General features: G+C 46.9%; 1 long non-coding RNA gene across 1 annotated transcript; it reads left to right on the forward strand.

The window, feature by feature from the left end:
• The first annotated feature begins 1,259 nt into the window (after positions 1-1,259).
• LOC129380514 (uncharacterized) lies at positions 1,260-15,593 on the forward strand. Its single transcript, XR_008608623.2, has 3 exons — positions 1,260-2,252; positions 4,720-4,840; positions 11,161-15,593. It is a non-coding gene; the product is annotated as an uncharacterized lncRNA (long non-coding RNA).
• The last annotated feature ends 2,677 nt before the right edge of the window (positions 15,594-18,270 follow it).

Consider the following 18,270-nt stretch of genomic DNA (forward strand, 5'->3'; position numbering starts at 1 on the left):
GGTGGGCACATGTGCTCCTTGCGTTGGTGAGCGTCCGATTGCGTTGCGGACAGCCAACCGAAACATTAATAGCTCGAGATGCGCCGCGCTTCAAACTGAAGCCCTGCTAGAACTTTATCTGGTGAAAAATAAAGAAAAAAAAAGAAACCGGTGGGTATCATTAGCGCCGACGGGAAGATACACATGCTTTTAGATATTTAAAGCAGTAAACCTACGCGCAATGTCTACGATTAATACGCGTGCTGCCGTGGTCCGCGCTGTCACTGTTGTGTATGTATGAGCACTGTTTTCCGACGTTTTCTCTTTTCCTTCTATTACGTCCCCTTCCCGCTTTTCAGGCGCTGAGCAGCGAACCAGGAGCAACTTGGCAAACCTTCGTCCATCCTTCTTCTTCTCCTCCTCCTCCTCTCTTTCTCGATGAGCAAGTTGGGCGAAAAGTTAAAACATAAAGAGAGGGAGTACTCGAGCCTTTAGACAACAAACGGCTTCACTCGGTTTATTCGCAGTAATTTCGTCCATGTTTCTGAGCGAGGTAACGCTACTAAATACGAGTAATGTCATCCGTCACGTATTCATAAGCAAGAAATATTTTATTAGCTCTAAACATATATGTACTCAGCGACTCCAAACATATGTACTCAGTGACTCGCAGACGGCGGTGAGAAACTATGCACAAGGCAGAATTTCGCCGAAGGCTGAGGCTATACTCAAAGCCAACGCGAACTATGTCACCTCCGAGGAGACGGAGGAACGACACATTATATGGTTCCCGGCTCACACGTCCCCCGACACCCCCGTACCCAACCTCAACGAGGAGGTCCACCGCGTAGCGCGAGGCCTCACGTTCCGCGCCCGCGAAGAAGGATCCTCTCTTGGGGTTGGAAACCCAACGGAGGCATGGACAGAGAGGGACAGAATGACCAGATACTGTGATATTACAAAATTTTATCAAAACTCAAGGCGGGTTTATCCGCCCCCTAACCCCAAACTCGACAGGGCCCAAGCGGTAGACTGGAGGCAGCTACAAACAAAGACCTTCCCCAACCCCGTCCATCTCAGAAGGATATATCCGGACATCTACTCAGATGATAACTGCAAATTATGCAACAGGGCTCACGCATCTCTTAGACACATTCTCTGGGAATGTGAAATTATATGCAAAGAAAATGCAGTTTGCCCAGATGAAGCTGCGGCGCGATGGACGGCCGCGTTGCGCAGCTCAGACCTCGAAAATCAACTATGGGCCATCCAGCAAGCCCGTGAGGTGGCGAGGAGACAGGATCTCCGGACCTCCTCGGGGGCGGCCTATAGGCCCAGGCCACGAATTTGCCAGATTGTTAATAAAGTTGTTACCACCACCACCACCACTCTAAACATCAATGACAGTCGCCATCTTTATATGACATACGCTGGCTCATGTTAGGATGACACTCTCTTCTATCTGGTATGCATGATATGGAGCCAGGCGCTGCTCGCGCCACGCCCTTATGTTAAATCGCGCAATATTGCCCCTGCATTCGCACGAGCCACGGAGGAGGGACATAGGTTGCAGATGGAAAAGCAAAAATCATGCTTAAGATTTTTGTAGCAAGGTGCCCACAGTAACGTAATGTTACTGGTGTTTCCAACATCACGGATTGCCGTCGGGACTGGGGAAAGGACTGATGTGCCGATCCGGTCGTATTTTCAGTTGCAAAGTTATGTCACGCTGACAACTGCTGTGGCGCCATACAGGAATAACTCAAAACGGTGTCATTCTGGAAGCGTGACTCACACGTGCGAGCTTTTAGATAAACGTTCAAACTCTCCTTGCTGCTCTCTCTCATGTGTATTTTTTTTTTCTTCTTCTTTGTGAGCCCGAGCCTCGTATGTGTATCCTTGATTGATGGGTGCTGTTACTTCCAAATGTGTATAGACGGCTTCACATGAGAATAGCCAAATCAGTGCAGCCATCAGGTATACTGAAGCATTCTCTTTCTACGTGTTTGCTTGTCGCGAAATGCGAAAACACCCGTGTACTTAGATTTAGGTGCACGTTAAAGAACCCCAGGTGGTCGAAATTTCCGGAGTCCTCTACTACGGTGTGCCTCATAATCAGAAAGTGGTTTTGGCACGTAAAACCCCATAATCTAATTTTTTTTTTTTTTTGCTTTTGTCTTTTCAGACACTGTACAGTTTAACTAGAGCACGAAGAACAGCCTGGGTCGTGGGATTGTCTTCAAGCTTCCAAAGACTGGATAATCCTCTTGAAGGTGACTTATGGCTATCTATCTTTTTTTTACTGTGACTCTTAAATTGTGTACTATATAGTTCTGCTGTACCTGCTATTTTTATTCCCTTGCTTTTTCGCAGCCGTCTATATAGGCATGTATCAGTTGTTTGCAGGTTCCCCTGTGGCGTGTAAATGGAACGTACACGATTAATCACGATGTAGCCGTTTCGCTTCAGTCGGATTCGTAATTAGAGCCCGCGAAGCTAGTAAATTTTGCTGTAATCTGGGCCTGGATTCGCAAATCTTCTTTTATACGTAGGAGTGCTGTCAGCGGTTGGGTCATCGCCGCGGCGATCGTCTTTCTATCATGCGTGTCGCAATCACAAGTGCCAGGTGCCCAAAAGCCGACCGATTGGAAAATTCTCTCACGTAAGCTTTGTGAATACGGGCCCTTCTCTTCGTGAACTTCTCCTTCGGATCTATAGCTCAGGCGAGTCTTAATGTATTTAAACTATGCAGCGCACGTGTCTGGAACGCCGAAGCGGTGTGCTTCGTTGTTCGCTACCGCATTCTACAGGAGGGGCCGCTGGTTCGGGGCACACTTCTTTTCCGTTGCGTCTGAGCATGCGCTACCAAATGTTCTGGTGCACGCTACCAGCGCGTCTTTTTTTTCATCGCTCCTTGTAGCTCGAACTTATCAGTTCGCCCAACACCGTACAAGAAGTGAGCCCCATAATATACTGGCCGTCACCTATTGCGGCCGCTACCTACTGGCGGGCTGTCTCGCTTGGCAGCGCATGCGCGGAAACAAAGCGGTCTCGAACCAGAGGCGCCTATGGCGATAAGTGAAATGAAGTAGCCCAAAGCATGCAGCTTCTGGCCTTTCCAGTTGAATCGGAATGTTGCCGGCCGCTGCCGGAAATGGAACCACCGGCCTCATGCTTGGTAGCAAAGAGCCACAGCCAATGAGCAACGTGTCGGTTAAGGGAAGAACTGAAAAGGTGGCACGTACGCGACAAGGATGAAGGAAGAATTACATAAATTATTGCAGCAAGGCGGAAATAACAGATAAACGCGTAAAAATCTGCCTGTGGGGCACTAAATCAAATAGCTGCATCGTGTAGGAATGGATTGATTGTTGCAGACTCAAACGGATACGTTCACCGCATGATGACCGCTGTGGAGTTCCCGGTAGATGAATGGAATCACTGCTGAATAACTCCGCCTTAGGGGCCGTATTCACAGAGCTTTTCTATTCTAAGTGATTTTTGCGACTGACCGCCTTCGCTTATATAATATGATCGGCATCAGGACTGGCTGCAATTTTCTCTTACGAATAATTCTAACGCAAGAGCTTTTTTGTGAATACTGACCTAGCGCTCCTATTCACAAAAACGTTCTTACGTTAAATCTGTCCATCAGGATGTTGGTCATCTTACTATAACGAATGCGGCCAGCCAATGACACACAGCACTTAGAAACGAAAAGCTTAGTGAACGCGGTCCCTCACTTCGCGAGTTGAATTAAATGGCAGTACGATTGCAGCACCAGGTGAACTGAAAAAGTCTGAAACGTGTATCTTTGTTATTAGAACAGCACCGCAGTGCGTTTTCACATTGTTTTTGAAGAGCGCAGAAGGACCGTGCATTTGTCACCGATAGACGGCGCGCAGGAAATTAGCGCAGTCACCAGCTAAGTGATTCCTAAAGTCAACGGAATCAAATCGAGTAATTATTCAGTTCCACAAAATTTGGGGGGTTGCTGTGAATGCAGCGCGAAATATTGGTGCATATGAAATCGCGATAGCAAGCAAATTCGCTCACGATCAAATCGCGACAGAATTCTGTTTTCTTCCGCTATAGACGCGATGCCATTTAGAGTAGCTGTTAAATGCAAGCTATTAACGCTCTGTTTGCGATAAACCGTCCATATTACGGATTGTCTAAATTATAGTAAAGTGACTTTGCGTATCATTGACAGAGGCAGATGATTTTCGGTTAATGTCGGAATTATTGCACATCGTAAAGGTCGTTCAACAAATATTATAATTGTACATTATTTTATACCCTTCGTTTCATCCCCCTTCACTCTGTTCAAAACGTAACGTAATTGCTTCCGTAAGGTCACACATCACAGTAGTTTGTCACTGCACAAGCCCCTGGTCTTGTCAGACTACAAGGAAACGTGTGGACAAGCGCACGTCTATCACAAGACCGTTTTTGTTTGTTGATACCTTTCTTATCGCGCAAGTCTTTCAAACTGCTCATTTTAAGTGTTTGTTTTCAATGAGAGTTCATTTGCTCATGGTGACCGATAACAGACACGGTCTGACAGATACTAGACGTGCGAATTCACCAGCGCATAGGTTCTGGCCCCAAGCTATATTTACCCGCACTTCGAATGCTCTAGGGTGACTCTGACGCTAGCGTTAGCGATAGACACGCCACTTGAGTGTCACTTTCGCATTTTCTCTTTTGCCCTTTCACTTTTTTTTATTACCTGAACAGAGTCAACGACCGCCTTTAGCAACACTGAACCACTCAAGTCGCGGCGTCAACATGACACTCGTCGTCTTGACTTACAGTTCACCTTGGTTCTGTAACTGTGGACTTTTCTCAACACAAGAGCGTAAGTTATCACTTTTGTCAACGAACACCTTTTTTAAAAACAGTTAAAAAAGTTACGACCGTATGTGAAATATCTTGGAAAAGAACGACGTCGGCAGTCGCGTTCTGAACCGCCGTTTACTTAAAGGTTATATGTACTTCCCCTATTCCTGCGTCATCGCAAAGGATACTGTAATAAAAATTAAACACATACTTGTGGCAGAAACCATCGTAGAATAGTGCCAAAGTCAGCAATAGCTTTATTATGTGACTGATGTCTGTCTTTATGTTTATGTCTATGATCCACGGCCAACCTTATGCGCACAATCTAGTTAAACAAGTAAGACTCTTTCTGTAAAAAATCGGCGACATTAAATAGAAAAGTTGCAGTTTCGCTCGAAAAGCGAAGCATCGATTGCGATTGCAGATTAGTAGACAGCTATACGAAGTAGGGGTGGTAATTTTATTGACCATATAAACTTGTAAGCATTCGCTTACTAACTAAATTAACGAGCATGGTGTCACGTGCGCACAAGCAAGCATGAACACACCTCACTCGATGACCACGGAAACTCGCTGTCAAAACGCTGGAGTGAGGAAGCGCGGCAGCAGCAGCGAACGAGTTGAACTTCGTGCTGCTTCTAGTTTCGACGCGAACTAAGCGGCGAAAACAGGGCACATGAAGCTATTAGCCGTCGGCGCACCTAGACTCTGTACTCAGGGCAGATCGCTTTCAAGATAGGGCCCGCGTGACAACGGCCGCGCCATACGCAGCAGCCGCCGGAGTAGAACGCTCCGCCCCCCTCCCCCCCCCCCCCGGCGCCTTGCGCGCGACGGAACACGGCTTGCTTCCTCCCCGCTTTCCTCCCTTGCACGCCCGAGATTGAGCCGCCATCGCCAGCTCACCCTCGCACGCTTTCACTGGCACATAAAGCATACGGCGCGAGGCCACGATGTTATCGCCCTTAGACTCTCTGCAGAACATCACGGTGACGGCAGAAATGCGCCTGCAGTGTCCATATAATTGCTAGCGCAATGAAATGCGGTACAGCAGAGGCATACAGCACCGAGAGATAAGTGGGTAATAGTGACTATGCGGTGGGGGGAAACAGATATCACAACAACGCGCGTGATACACGGTGACTCGTGCCGCGCTGCCCCCAATGAGGCGCGGGCCTCACGGGAGTTTGGAGACGTCATGCTGCGCGCGGTTCTTGTCACCTGCACCAACAAATCAGGCACCTTTCTATCTGCTCCCCCGCACCTGCTCTCCCTTCTTCGTTCTTCTCTCCTGCAATTTACTGTTACTCTCTCCAGTTTAATGTGCGAGAACGCCGTCCGCCTAACTATCGTGCGCGAAGTAGACGAAGAAATCTATCGTTTCGAAAACACTCAGAGCCCACCGGTGTGTCTGAAAGTCGCTCACATAAGTAAAAACCGTGCAAAGCTTTTGAATGATGGCAGAATGTCACTCGTTAATGAAAGAGGAAATGTCAGGTCCACTCGACTAAAGCAGAATATACATTTCATGTATCCTGCATTGCTTCCTATATATTTATATCCATTGTACCCAATGTGATTTTGAAGGCAATGTTATACTTGAGAAATATAAAAAAATATCGCGGACTCAGAGGGAAGCCGGCGTTTGAGCGACATAACAGAGTGCTTTACGGCAAAAGCTCTTATTGTAGGCCAGCGACCCCTGCTACGCTCCACACCTCGCGAAGGAGAACGTGCAGCGGCGTCTTCTCGTGTTCTTGTCACTTCGTGGCAATGCTAATCTTGCTACGCTGACGCAGCGTTAGATACTCATGTGAAACTTAAGCCGCACCCAGCGCTCGGCGGTGACAATGCGCATTATCTGCGAAGCCGAGTGGTCCGTAAAACGCTCAGCTAAAGCTCTTTACGCTGCGGCAACCATTACGAAATTCTGGTCTCGATCTGCGCTGGCCGCATTCTGAAAGCGTCCCGCTCCGCAACGGCACGTGCCACTGGTTTGCCTCTGCACGCCTTCACGGTGCATCGGCATCGCTACCATCGGCAACCGCAACCAGAGCGCCCCAATAATTCAAACCATGCACTTCTATGCTCCGTTTGACCCCACAGTCTACCATTTCCTTTTAAAGCGAAGCTTGCTGTGCCTACCCTCCCGGGTTCGGCGTGGCTGCTGCCTGCTGCTGTCTGCTGCTGGGTCAGTCGGTACATCCGCAGATATGTCCGTGCTGTGTTCTGCGTGATGAAAAATAAATTCCGTCATAATACTTGAACGTATAATGTCCGCTCACGGGTATCTCTAAAGCACACCGACCTCATATTGGAATAGTGGATTATATTCAACGGATTCTTTGATTTACTTGATTTTCTTTGATCTGGTCGTTCGGTATGTGCCAGCGGGCGTGTAGGCCTATTATTGGCTAATCCTCCAGAATGCTCAAGTGTCACTGTGACTCAGAGGCAAATTCCTTAAATGCAGCTAAAATAAGTGTCGTATACGTCTCTGTGCCTCGCCATTTTTACCTTCTTCAAGAGTCATAAATCTCGTTCGTCCTCGTGACATCGTTGCACAGGCGTCTGACACTGTGCTTCCACCTGATTTGGTGCTTGCATTTAAAACGTTTGTGAGCGACGTAGTGCATAAAAATAAAATTTGCATTACTTTGAAGTTGCGACTTTTGTAATCGATAAACATTGCGTGAGGTTACACGCCGCATAGAATGATGGTAAACAGTGTTTAACGCATCGCCATTAGTCGTATAGAATTTAATACGCACCGCTTGACTAAAGCCTCGCTTCACATAGATTCCAACATGTGTGCTGGATCCGCATAATTTTAATGCGATTAGCATTCTTAGCCTACTTTTCTCACTTGGCGTGCTCTTGCTGTCTGCTATCTAGCCCCGGAAACGTCGCTCTCGCGAGAGAAAAAATGTAGTTACTCTCCGACGTTTAATTTCGAACCTGGTTACCTCAGCAGAACAGCTGATGCTTTACCGGTTAGACCATGGACGCACGCCTAGAAATCCCGCATAACACCCTTACCATCTTCAATCATGAAAGCCAGCGCTTTAAGATGTTTGGCACATGAGCCACGCCACATGGCAATAATTCAGTGATAAAAGTGAGAACGCGCGCTCTGTGTACGTACACCTGTCACCGCCATTCTTACCATCTACAATGAAAAAGATTTACGCCTGAAAAAGAAGCCCTATGCAACCGCGCCGTAGTTCATTCGAAGTCAGATCAAAACTCGCTGCGGTTGGGAGGCCGCGTTTAGTGAAGTTTTCTTTGTGCAGTGCGAAAATGTCGAGCTAGAAGAACGGACCTCTCATATGTGCAATTGGTAACGAACCTGAAGCAACGGATATCTCAGAATAATCACTACAGATTATAAATAAAGGTTGCCTTCAAGCACTGCATTGCTTGAATTGCTAATCGCATTAACGTCGACAGTCATCGTGAGAAGGGTTGTGCTGAATTTTTTTTTTCTTTCTTCCTTTCTCTTGTTCTCACTGCGCTGTGATCGTAGTACAGGCCCCTTTTCTCCTCCTACAGCTTCTTTTTCCATCCTTCGCTGGCTGTTATTCGAGGCGGCGCGACAGTTAAGCGTTCGTTTTTTCTTCTTTTTTTTGTAATACTCTTTTAACTAAAGGTAGAATTTCTTATGGAAGGAGTTAAGTGGGAAGAAACATACATAAAGTTCATAAGGCGCTGCCACCACTTTGGAAGTTGATGTACAAAGACAATTTTGCGGTATACAGTCTGACGATCTTCGAGTTCAAATTTCACTGGCGTATTATACTGGCTTTGACTGCAGAAGCGCCTGCGAATAAGTTTTTTTTTTTTATGTGTGCTGGGATTACATATTTATGTGTTATGTGAAACCGTGTGCGCTCTTTGCATCATGTTAACGTGAAGCGGTAATTCCTCTCATGGCACTAGAGTTTGAAGCTGAGCTAGTTCTGAGGGATTTCGAAGTGCATGATGACGGCCAGTTAGTGTGCTTCATGAAAAAAAAAATTAAAGAGAAACCTCCCCATTAAGATTTTTGCGCTTTCTAAAGGCGTAGCATGAGTGTTAGTTAACAATGTGTGCTCAGTCATGTGACCGTTTGGTCTTCCGCTTCGTCCTTTGCTTTCATGGAAATCTTACACTGTAGTCAGTTAGCTGCACGTTCGTGCAGATAACTAGCCATTTAGGCTAACGGCCCAAGTATGTTTGTAAATATTTATTCTATGTATTTTTACAATAACCTTCAACTTGATCTGATTTTATTTTATTTTATTTGAATTCACTGACATCAAACACCGCAGTTGTAAGCCGCTACAGCTATCCTGCAGTGTCGACAGTTTCTGCAATATGTCGCATCATTTAGTGATCAGCGTGATTGTACAAGGTTTGACAATGAAATTCCAGGACTCAAGTTGGTTCTCTTCTACTGCATATGACAGAAAAATGTTTAGCGTGTTTTGATATTCCTCTTTGACATTCCCCTTTTGCAGGACGCATAAAGATTTTGTAAGAAGAGTATATGTGCCTTTCTACGCATCGGTAACCGAAGGCAGCCTCCTCCCCATTGTGACGCTTACATGGAACGAAACATAAAGTCTTGCTGTAAGTTACGGAAATCAGCAACAGAGAGTTACGAAGTGATCAGGGCCCGTATACGCAAAAAACTTGTACGCCGGAATTGTTTGGAAGAGCAAATTTCAGTCAGCCCGAATGCTGGGCATCATTATCAGCGAAGACGGCCAGCCAATGGCAAAGAGCCCTTACGAATGGAAAGCTTCGTGAATTCTGCCCAGAACGGTTTACCGCGAGTATGCCCTATCTCAGCCGCCGCGGTACATCTCAGTGGCTATGACGTTGTGCTGCTGAGCACGAGGTCGCAGGTTCAATCCTGGCCGCGGCGGCCGCATTTCAGTGGGGGTGTAATGCAAAAACGCTCGTTTGCTTAGATTTAGGCGCACTTCAAAGGGCCGAATTCACAAAGGTTTTCGTTCGCAAGCGTTCTTTGTCATTGGGCGGCCGCCTCGGCTAATTATATCAGAATTGACTGAAACTGGCTCTTGGGGACAATTCTGACGTTAGAGCTTTTTGTGAACACAGCGCCAGATGGCGAAAATTAATCCGAAGTAACCCCTGCTATACGGCGTGTCTCATTACACGATAAGGGTGTTAGCACGTAAAACCCCAGAATTCGATTCTTAGGGCCCGGTCTCGTGGCATTGTTGTTTGAATGATTCAACCAACTTCGCGATGGACGTGAAGCTATTTATGATGGCCCAAAATGTGGACGTCCATCAACCAGTCCTTCATACTGTGGCACGTATTCGCGACCCTTTCTTTTTTTTTTTTTTTTGACATTCTAGAGAATGATATCAAAATCAGTCTTGGAGACGAAGCTGTGCATCGAATATACAGGAGGCTAGTTCGAATACTCCTCACCACGGTGTGCCGCAATGACTTCAACCTTACAGGTGCCAGTATCGGTCCTGGAACTTTATTGACAAACCTTGTGTATATGCTTACGAACTTTTAGTATAACATGACCAGCAAGTATTTTGTTTTACTTGCTGTCACGTGCTGTTTCGGCAAAAACGAGGTTTTGATCCTAAGTGCACCGCTGGTTTGCCTTGTAGGTGAGACACACCCACTAAATTTAAGAAAAGAAGTTGAGAGTTTCTGTTTACTAATTCAACAAGCTTGCATAGACTCCGAGTCTGGAACGCACATCTCACTCTCCTCGATAGTGAAGCGTCATTATGTGCATAAGTGACGAATAAGAATTGACGCCACAGGCAACCGCGCGCGAAGTGTCACTGTGAAGTGGTTAAAAAATATTAGAAACATACTAAACTAGGCTGCAACAACACATAGAAGCATGTAAGTTTAAACATATGGAATACTTTACACAGGAAATCAACATCTCGCCTTAAAATCACTAAACAAGAAATCTGATCTTTTTTTTCCGCCCACGTGCGCAGCCTAGAATTGAGATGCTCATTTTGCCTCTGATTCGCGCAAGTGGCATGTATTTTGCGTACGCGATGAACATATCAAACAGTAATAAGAGAGAGGTTTGTATTCGGTGAAATCTGGATATAGTTGCCTGGTTGATGACCTGGCACGCTACTCCAGTCGTTGGTTGAAAATGATGACCACAGCGACCACACAAGCACACTAACAGTTTACATACATCTACAGACATGCAAGATGCATGCACGCAAAATATGCCCTTTTCCCGGCTTTCGAATGCTTGAAAGCGTTATAACGACCAAACTTCCGTCAAAAACAACATGCTAATTTGTGCCTTTATTACTGCTTTTTTTTTTCTCTCTCTAGCATCAGTTTCCCCAGCTTCATCGAAAGGTGTGTTACACGGGATCGTGAAGCACTGTCTTCCGCACGAAGTCCAAAAAAGGAGCGCGGATGTGGTCCATGAATCCAGCTGTACAAGTATGGCGGCCTGTTGCGATGTCAGACCCACATGGCACAGATTACTTCGAGGAGCCGCTTGCACGCCGGGTCATGTAGACAGACTACCTCCCACATTACATCGGGACAGAACAGGCAACTCGAAGAGGCGTCCCTTTATCACGACTCTGCGCGGATAACTCTTCAGAGCGATACCTCCTCTTGTCTAGTGCGCCCTGTATACACATAGCGATATTCAGGAACACTACTCTAAGCGAGTGAAGCCGCCCAGTAAGTCATATCCACGCGGAGGTACGAGAGTTCTCGTGGTGCGCCGAAGTATATCCGTTACATTTGATTTTTTTTTTTTTTTAAGTACGGGGTGCGCCGTACGTGCGCGTTAAAATGCAAGTTTTTTTATATTTTTTGTACGTGCCGTTGAAGAAGAAAACAGTGAAGTGTATTTGTTTTATTTCTTGCACTTATTAACACGTATATAGGTAAACCCTCAGGCCATTTGGGAACAGCAATGACGACAGGTGATGATATTTCACTATAGAGATTATTTTTCTAAGGACATGTTTTATGTATTGAAATACCATATGCTTTCTGTTACTGCTGGCTTTTTAGGCATTCTTTTAGTCACAAGAGCTCGTTGAACAATAAGCATTTTCTTTTTCTCACGTGCGTTTAACGTAGCGTTTTACGCTCTAAGGTCTTTCTCTTCTAGCAACGGGGCCCATACTCACTAAAAGCTATCACGCTAGAAATGTTCGTAAGAGCAAATTTGCGCCAATCCTGATACTGAATATATTATTAGCGAAGGCAACCGGCCAACGGCAAACAACACTTACGAAAGGAAGCTTTGTGAACGTCTCTGTTCGTTTCTTCTTATCGCTCCTGCCACAAGTGGCTGGCGATATAGGTTCGCGACTTCGAGTGAGCCAATGGCGAAGGGCAAAAAGAATGCGAAATTGAAAGAATTCTACAAAATACTGCCCTAGGCCCCGGCAGCAACATTTTGTAACGCCTGTTATTTCGTAACACCCATGTCCCGCCCGTGCAGTTCGGGAACGGCCACTCTGCGGGACCGATAAGAAACGAATAGAATCGAAAGAAAATAATCCTTACAAAATACGACCCAAGGTGTATTTTCTGAGGTGTAGATCCAGCATCCAACCGCAGAATTACGAGGTCGGTTAAACTCCTACGGTAAATTATGTGGTATATATATATAAAGGACATTTGACTTCTAAAAAATGCGTGCGGCAACGCTTTTATCTTCTTTTCTTGTGCTATAGGACAGCAGAGTTCTCGATTGGCATAATGCAATAATTCTATTCCAATGTTATTTCTTTTCGCGTTTCGTAACTGGTCCGAGCGGCGTTAAACCCATGTTAGCAAAGGGATCGGCCGGCCATGAACAGTTGATGATGAGAAAGGAATAGAATCGATCGAAAAGAATTGCTACAATACCGGCCATGTAAGGCAACTGAAGTATAGCGTTTCCTAGAACACGAAATTTGTATGTACACAGCCCACGAGAGTATTCTGCGTGCAGGTACTCGAATAAGCGCAAATATATGTCGCGGCTGCACGGGCGGTGCCTGCGAATGAGCTCCACATCCTGCAATTACTGAGTCTGGAGTCTACGCATTGCGCTTCTTCAACTCCATGTTCGGCTTTGAGGCCGCGAAATACTTGAGCTTTTCTTCGAGTGAAGCATCCTAAGAAGTTTTCATTGCAGCGGTATTCTGTGTTAGCGTGGCACCAAAATGTATTATCACTTGAAGTGGATTAGAACATCTTAGCTATTACGATCTTTTTTTTTTTTTGTTCATTCGTTTTCCTCGAGATTAGTCGTTAAGGACAATAAATCTGCAAAAACGACGTTAGCCCTGATTGGTGTGAGTTGTGCTGCAACTGATCCTGTGCTGTGATAGTGCGTGGTGATCGTGACCGGTTGGGATCGTCTGTCTGTGCTCACTGTCTATATCTGCACTTTCTTTTTATCGTTCTGCTTCCCCTCCCCCTTTTCCCAGTATAGGGTAGAAGATCTAATCTCTCGTTCTGGTTAAGCTTCCTGCCCTTCTCGTTCCCTTTGCTCTCTCTCTCGCTCTCTCTCGTTCTCCCGGTCCAGCAGATATGAAGGGGGGGGGTCTCATCAATGCAACATAAGTCTCTCTTTCCAAAGTTTGTTGCGATTGAGCTGAAACACCTGGCATGTGTATACATGGCATCAGGCACAGAAGCTAGCACGCAAGTGGACAGTCTTTCATTTCTCTTTCGTGCTACTACGCCCTTATAAATATTAACGGTCGCAAGTGGCCCTGTAAACTTTAGCGGCACGACGCCGTGTTTGGCGAACGGCGCGTGCATCGGCCTGCGGGTGCTCACAAACACGTGCGACCCGCGCTCCGAACTCCCGCGGCCAGAGCCGGAAGAGTCGTGGGGGCCACTGCACAGCAAACGGTCGCGGCTGTTTTCTTGGGAACCTGCTGCGGGCGGTCATTAATCAGTCTCCTGTATAATGGAAGGCCGCGTGGCGTCAGACTCCTTCGCGGCCAGAAAACAACGACCCAACGAAGCAAACAACGACGCCCGGCGCCGGCAAGGCGAGCGGGGCGCTAAAAGGTCGTGCACCTCTTTTGGCACCGACTGCCGCTAATCCGTCTTAATCCGGAGGGCACGTGATTAATGACCAAAACGGGCGATCTGCTCAACCTCTGGCGCGCTCCCGTTGCAAAGCACGCGCGCACCTGCTCGCACGAACAGCCCGCGTCGGCACGCCCGGGCCGCCGCCGGGGTGTCCCACAAAAAAGTCGCGGCCTCGGAAGAAAGTTGCCAGCAACACGTCATGCCCGTGCGTCCGGAAGACTGCGCGTTTGCTGATGCGTTATACGATACCTCGGAATGAGGTCAGAATGAGGAGCCCCAATGTGTAGTTCGTAGAAATCATAATTGTTTTGCCCTTGAGGCGTTTCCCTTTTTTCTTTTGATTGAAACGAAATCAAGATCAAAGAAATAATTTAGACCCCTTATTATGGTGACTGCTGCTCGGTTCTCATCAAAGCGAAAAAGAAATACAAGATACGAAGAAACGTCACAAATTCGGAAAATCTAGAGCCTAGTGAGCTATAATGGCGGTAAACGTCGTCCCTTTACCGTGGTGCCTTACCGTATGGTGCTACCGACAGCGGTTGCACCATACAGTAAATTGAGCCCCGAACAGGCAGACGAGGCCGCAATGCGGTCCGAATTGAACAGGTCCATAGATTAGGAAAAAAAACATTAGGCCCGTATTTACGAAGCTTTTCGTCCGTATACGTGTTCTTTGCCATTGGCCGGTCGCCTTGGCTAATACTATGTCCAGCTTCAAGATTGGATGCAATTTCTTCTTGCAAAGAATTCTAGCGTAAGAGCTTTTTCTGAATGCTAAGGCTTAGTGAATGTTGGCCCCAGGGCCAAATTCAGAAAGCTTTTCGTTCGTAGTGGCTCTTTTCCACTGGCCAGCGGCCTTCGCTAATGATATATCCAGCATCAGGACTGGCTGAAGTTTTCTCTTGTAAGCAGTTCTAGCCTAAGATCTTTTTTGTGAATACGGTCCCAGATGACTAGTATACGCGCAGAGACCCAACAGGCAAAAGCGGGCTGCGTCTCACAAGACGCAAACAGATGAGCGTGACACGCATGTAAGACTACACAGACACATAAATACAAAATGATGAAAGCGAGTTGCGCTCACATAACTTCACTGGTTCGCACAGTCTCAAAGAGCAGGACCCGTACTCACAAAAGCACTTAAGCTAGGATTGTTCCTAAGAGAAAATTATAGCCAACCTTCATGCTGGCCATACTATTGGCGAAGGCGGCCGGCCAATGGCAAAGCGAACTTACGAACTATAACATCTTTGTGAATTCGGCCACAATTTACCATGAAGTGCATTGTCGAAAATGATGCGTAAAGCACACCAGTGCGGTACATATCGTACACGCTTTGTATGCCTGTATCCTCAAGTAAATGTTCAAGCAAATTCAGTGATTTTCGCTGTGTTGCTTTCGACGGCCAAGGGCCGAGTAGTTTGACAAATGTGAAAGGTCGATGGGGATTGATTGTGTGTACTTATTGTTCTATATAGCTGCCGTCTTATGCGTGTCCTTGGAAATCACAGAGTAGATGACGAACGTCCTCATGACCAGAGGGTCATGACCACAGGGCCAAGCCAGGGATGACACACATTTTATGCGCTGTATACAAGGAATATTTTGCATACGCTTTTCCCTCTCTTGCCTTATTGCCAGCTTGCAAGCATGCTGGATGGTATACGTATGGGTCCGATTAAACGGTTCATCCCTGTGTCCACTGCAGTATTTACGGAATTGTTTGAGTGTGATTTTTTTCTTTTTGCATGGGACTTGTTTGAGCACTTCATCCTTGCAAACAGCCGGCGTTCCTAAGTCATCCTACGAATTGCTGCTGTAGCGTTTCCGACGTCCTAGTTGTGCGTAATAACTGATGCTTTTCATGGAAATCATTTATATGGCACATTACATAGGCTACGAATGGCAAAAACAGGCAACATGAAGGTCGGACGATCAATTTTTACCAACAATACTTGTCCCCATATTTAATAATATTGTTACTTTTGCAGTCAGAATATATTGCAGGAATAATGCCGATAGGCATGTGTTAACATGCATTCAGCCTGGTACGAAGAATTCGAACACATAAGTAGACAAAACGTTCGTATGCTTTATCTTGGCTACTTTATGTGCTGGCACAAAAGAGCCTAACTGACCATCAATGTATAGTGTTTTTGAGCGGAGCAAGTTTTAACTGGCCCAATGCTTCCTTATAATTATCTCGCTGCCAAGTTCCTCTAGCAAAATCCGCACACCGATACTCATGCTACTTAGTAATGATGTGCTAGACGCCTGGTGTTGTAAGCGTTTCTCATCCCGGCTTCAGTTCAGTACGTTTCATTTGCTGAAGGTGCACCCCCTTTTATTACGTGTTTCTGACAACTCATAAACTGCGCCGCAACGTTTGAATCCACCATTGTAACATCTGACGTTTACATCAATCACTAAAACAGCGCTTCATGAAAATAATAAAAGACATCTGACTGCAGAATTGACACAGCAAAAGCTTACAGTAGCGGGAGCTTCCATTCCAGTTACCCGCACAAGAAAGATAGAAATAAAAAAGAGGAAAAGCGCGAACTGTCCATGGTCTCATCTATGTAAGCGTGCCCCCCCCCCCCCCTTTTATGTCGCCGTTTGACTTAAAGAACAGTTAAATTCGGCTCAAGGAACAGCGCCTTGCGACACGCGACAGTGCCGTGGGACGAGTGTCAGTTTTAAGGAGCACTGCGGCCGTTTCCCTCCCCGCAAAGTCGTCGCTCGCAAGCGCGGTCAATTTTGCGACTCCCGCGCAAAGCGACGTGAACACGCCGGCCGCGCGCGTGAGTTGCGCCAGGGCGCAGGGCGCGGGCGCCGACCTCGCTTGCCTTCGGGCGCGCGAGAGCCGTGCCACGTATTTGGGCCAGAAAGGGCTCGGCCAAGCGCGAAATATGGGGCTCAATTCGATCAATTACCTGGCCTGCCCACAAATTGCTCTGATTCGCCCGGGATAATACAATTAAGGGACGCCGAGGGCGGGGACCCGAGCCTCGGGTCCAAAAACAGAAGGCCCCGTAATTTCCGGTGGCTGCGTGCCCCGCTCTCCCCCCACGCGCTCCCTTTGTGTTTGGGCGCCCACGGGGAGAAGGAAGAGCGGGAGGGGTGGAGCAGCAGAGACAAAGCTCTTCTTCCCAAGCCCCGTTCGCCCCCCCCCCCCCCCCCCCCCAAGACGTCTTGCTCGCGTCGTCGCCGAGCGCACAGCTGCGCGGTGTACCGTGAGAGACCGCGATTCCTTTCGCGAGCGTCGTGTATTAGCGCTTTATACGCGGCCACCCAGACGAGAGCAATCCCGCAGCTGTCATTTATCTGTGATACGGGATATACCATCAAGTAGCATGCACCGTATTTTTTTAACGAGGAGGAACCGCAGCTATCTATATATGGCCCGAAGTGGAGACGAGAGATTTTGCAGTTGCAAATAAGCGCAATTGAAGATACATTGATAACGCAGTCCATGTGCCATCTTGCTCCGCCAGCGTGAGAAAAAATAAGCAATATTCGTGATCTAGCGATATATTGAATAAGTCCCGAGATTGCACGGTCGTTCTTCAGCATTCGGCGGACGAAAAATGAGAGAGACATGTCAAATACTGGCGTGTACTTTCTATTTTTTATTCTTCTTTTTCTCCTTCTTCCTCCGCGATCCCCCCCCCCCCCCTACTTTGACGGAAGACGCATTGAAGAACTATCGCAACGTTTTTCCCAAGAATGCCTATGACCTGCAAGCCCGCGGCACGCAGCGTTAATAACCACCTATCGCAGCAGAGACGCGCGAACTGATTTGCGCGGTGGCTTAGCATAATCACAACGTTTGCAAACAGACTATAGTGCTATAGATTTCGCGCATCGCCATTGGGTGTAAAGACGGTTCAGCTGTCACATATGAAATCTCTTTCCAACGTCTCACACTGCACGCTTTATGTTTTGCGTCCGTCTACGCCGGAAACGGCAAAATAAACCGTGCCAGATACCACTGAACTTTTTTCGTGTTCTGTTTTACACCACAACTCTGCCGATGAGCAACTGCCGCAGGCAATATTGTAAACTTGCATCCTTAATTAATCAGCGCACCCACTAACTGCGACTGCGTCGCATGGCAGTGTGGCTTGCGCGGAACAAAGCCGCTAGCAACAATACCTTGATTTGGGCGAGTTGGTTCACCTTGACAGTTTTCAAGAAAAGCGCTAAAGACGAAGACGAAGGAATACATACGACAGGACTGGCGCTACTTCCAACTAACGTTTATTACAAGCGGTCATGTATTTATGCTCTGCGCATCAGGTACATCATGAACTCATCATCATATACTCAAAGATTGAAATGAATCAGATCATACACACAATGGTATGGTCACTC

Source organism: Dermacentor andersoni, chromosome 1, assembly GCF_023375885.2.
Source record: "Dermacentor andersoni chromosome 1, qqDerAnde1_hic_scaffold, whole genome shotgun sequence".
In the NCBI taxonomy this organism is placed as follows: Eukaryota; Metazoa; Arthropoda; class Arachnida; order Ixodida; family Ixodidae; genus Dermacentor; species Dermacentor andersoni.